The following is a 3,236-nucleotide window of genomic DNA, read 5'->3' on the forward strand; positions in this document are numbered from 1 at the left end:
TATGCAGTAATATGTGATATCCTCTTCAATGGTTGAATCCTTGTCTTGAATGCAACACTTAGCCTTGAATGGAGACTTAGAATGATCAATTGCATGAAGGAATGCTTGAATGCTTGAATATTGTTTCCCACTTTTTTCCATCCTCCTCAAATGAGAGAGGAAAAGTAGTTTATATACTTGCCAATTAGGGTTACAAGACTGATTTTCCCGACCTTAGGCCGACCATGAAAGATAATTTTCCAATTTGCAAACATAAAGACCCGAAGTCCAAAAGAGACCGGGCCCAAAATAGGACCCAGGGACCAGGGCACTGGGCACCATGGTCCTGGGGGACCAGGGCGCTGGGCGCCCTGGTCCTGAAGGACCAGGGTGCTGGGCGCTCTGGTCCCACCTCCCAGGACAGCAGGGTGCAAAGGAGGTTCAGGCCAAGGTGCAAGAAAATGCAGTTTTTGGTGTCATAATTAGGTTTCGGGGTCTCCATTCAGGTTGCGTGTTGCGTCACCATCGTGAAGACCGAAATGCAGTCGAAATTGCAAGTGTCGCAATTTTAGGACGCTACAAACAGTAAGAGCCACTTTACCTTTATCAATTTTAGACATCAAGTGCTATGTCCTCTTCTTCTTATAGTTTTTCTCCACACTGATATAAGTTGCATCCTCTAATGACTTCATCTGCTCTCCAGCATCAGAAACAAGTTGTCCAAGCTTGTCATTCGGTGTGGCAAAATTTCCTGTATCAGTCTCCGATAGGAGACTAGACAAAATATCTACTGCATTCCTTATGATCTTGGCTTCCTTCTGTTGTTCTTTCATCCTCTTCTTTTTAGCTCAGGATTGCATGGAAGTTGCAATCTCCATCAACTCAGTTGAACTTAGTTTATCCATTTCAAGAGGTCCTTGGATGCTTAATGCATCATCATCATCTTCTTCATCAACACCTTTCTTTTTGGAATCAAGTGACAAAGGTGTCACTATGGGTTCAGTCTTTTCTGCCTTATTCTCCTTTGTCCCCTCTTTGATGTCAGTTTTCTCTTCTTCCTTTTCCTTTTCAGTTTCTTCATTCTTCTCTTCTTGCTTATCTTCATTAATTTTTGTTACCGGTGGTGGTTGAGTATCTACAATCTGATTATCTATCGGTGGCTCCTCATCCTTCTTTTCTTCTTCTTCATCTTTCTTCCTTCATGTTCTTGATTCTTCTCATGTTGTTCACACATCTGAACATCTACATCATACACATCTATATTATCAGTAGTATTATCAACATTATCACTAGTATCATCATCACGAATAAACACTGGTTATGTTTGTGTGTTCACCAATTGGTCATCTAACACAATATCATCGGGCTTCAAATTAGTAGGTTTAATACCTTTTGGAAAATCTTCACCCTTAAGCTTTACAAGTTAAACATCCTTATCATATTCCTCTTCAGTAGGAATTAGACGCAAATACTTCTTTAACAAAATTCCAGTCTCTTGCTGGACTGGTTGAGTCTCACCGATTAACATCCTTGTCAGTCTTTTCTTAGATCTAAAGGAAGATTTTGCATTCAACAAAATATCATCTAATTATTCCTTTGTGGCTTCGAGTTGAATATTTTTGAGTGTATACTCAATAAATTCTATGTCCTGCTTCATTGCAACCTGCCACCTTGCATCAATTTTGTTGTACAATGAATTTGATATTTTCCCTTGCAGCTCAATAAGGGCTTTACTATATTTATTCATCATATACACAACTGCATCTTCTATTAACCTTTGTTAATTCTCACCAAGATTATCATACAATTTATTCAATCCATTAAGAACACCATATAACATAGTAATTTTTAACAATTTATCAAGAGCAGTAGGTTTTTTTACCAGTTTCTCCACAGATTTGATAGTGGAGGTTCCAAAAACCTTAGATTTCTTACGGCTTGCCCTCAATAATTTCTTCTCTTTCTCAGATTTAGTGTATTCATCATTTGCATCTGTCGGTGTTGGTTTCTGAGCTTGTTGCTTCTTTCTTTTATCATTGTTAACTAGTTCAGGATCAACAACCTTTCCTCTTTTCTGGAACTGAATCTTTGAAGATTTTACTGCTAGTTTCTCTTTCTTTATAACTATTGGTTTCTCTTTTTCTGTAGCTTTCCCTTTTCCAGCTCTAGTTTGTATACCGGTGGAGTTGGAGTACTAGATGTTCCATCCTATTGAGCAGCATGCTTTTCTCTGGCTTCAGCAATGGCTTCCTTTGTGAATCCAGCTTTCTCAACAAAGGCTTCAACTTCCTTTCTAACTTTCTTAGCTATCATCAGTTGGTTAAGTTTTGAGTGCACTTGAAGGGATTTCTCCTTGTAAGTGCCAAAACATTCTACTATTGAATCAACCAGTTGTCCAAGTAGATGGTCAACATATACAATTAATAGATATTTATCAACTTCATACCCCATGGGCATAACCCAAGTATTCTGGGGTTCTACAACTTCCATCATACAAGTATCTATGTCCACCATAGAACAAATTGTTTTCTCATACTGGTTAACTACCTCTACCAGTATCCTTTCTCTTGCATGCATTTTCTTCTTAAAATCCTTGAAGTATCCCCATGCAATCTTATCAAAATCATTACCTATCATCTTAATGCTATTCTTCATTTGCATCAATGCAGGTGTACCTCCAATCCATTGAATATCTCCAATATCAGGAAAATAATTTTGAAAATAAAAGAATAAATGAAGAATGAGATGACCAAATTTGAACCTCAATCTTTTATCCTTCTTAATAGCCTCTAAGTTCAGCATCAATTGACTCTGCAGTGCTTCAGATATATCATAATCAACACCTTCTATGATCATCTGATAAGCAGTATGAATAGCAGCTATCGGTACACTGTTCATTTTGCTTGAGTAGTATACCCTATAACCAATCACCATTGAAGCATATTTCACTATCAAATCACTGATATTGTTCACTATCAATACTTTTACATCCCAGTTAGATCCTGTTAACGTTTCTACATCATTCTTTGGAATGGATCTCAATAAAGGTAATTCACCGGTTGTACAAAGTCTAGTGACTGCAGGAATGGCTTCCTTAGAGATTTTATGTGGTTGATCAAGCCACATAAACTGATAATGTATCCTGTTAAGCACATATCTAACATGTTCATCCACAAAATCATCAATGAAATTGAGTACATGATGAAACCCTTTGTCGATAACCATCTTGTAATGTTCCTTCAAGATACCATTTTCAT

This window comes from Cryptomeria japonica, chromosome 2 (assembly GCF_030272615.1).
Source record: "Cryptomeria japonica chromosome 2, Sugi_1.0, whole genome shotgun sequence".
Lineage (NCBI taxonomy): Eukaryota > Viridiplantae > Streptophyta > Pinopsida > Cupressales > Cupressaceae > Cryptomeria > Cryptomeria japonica.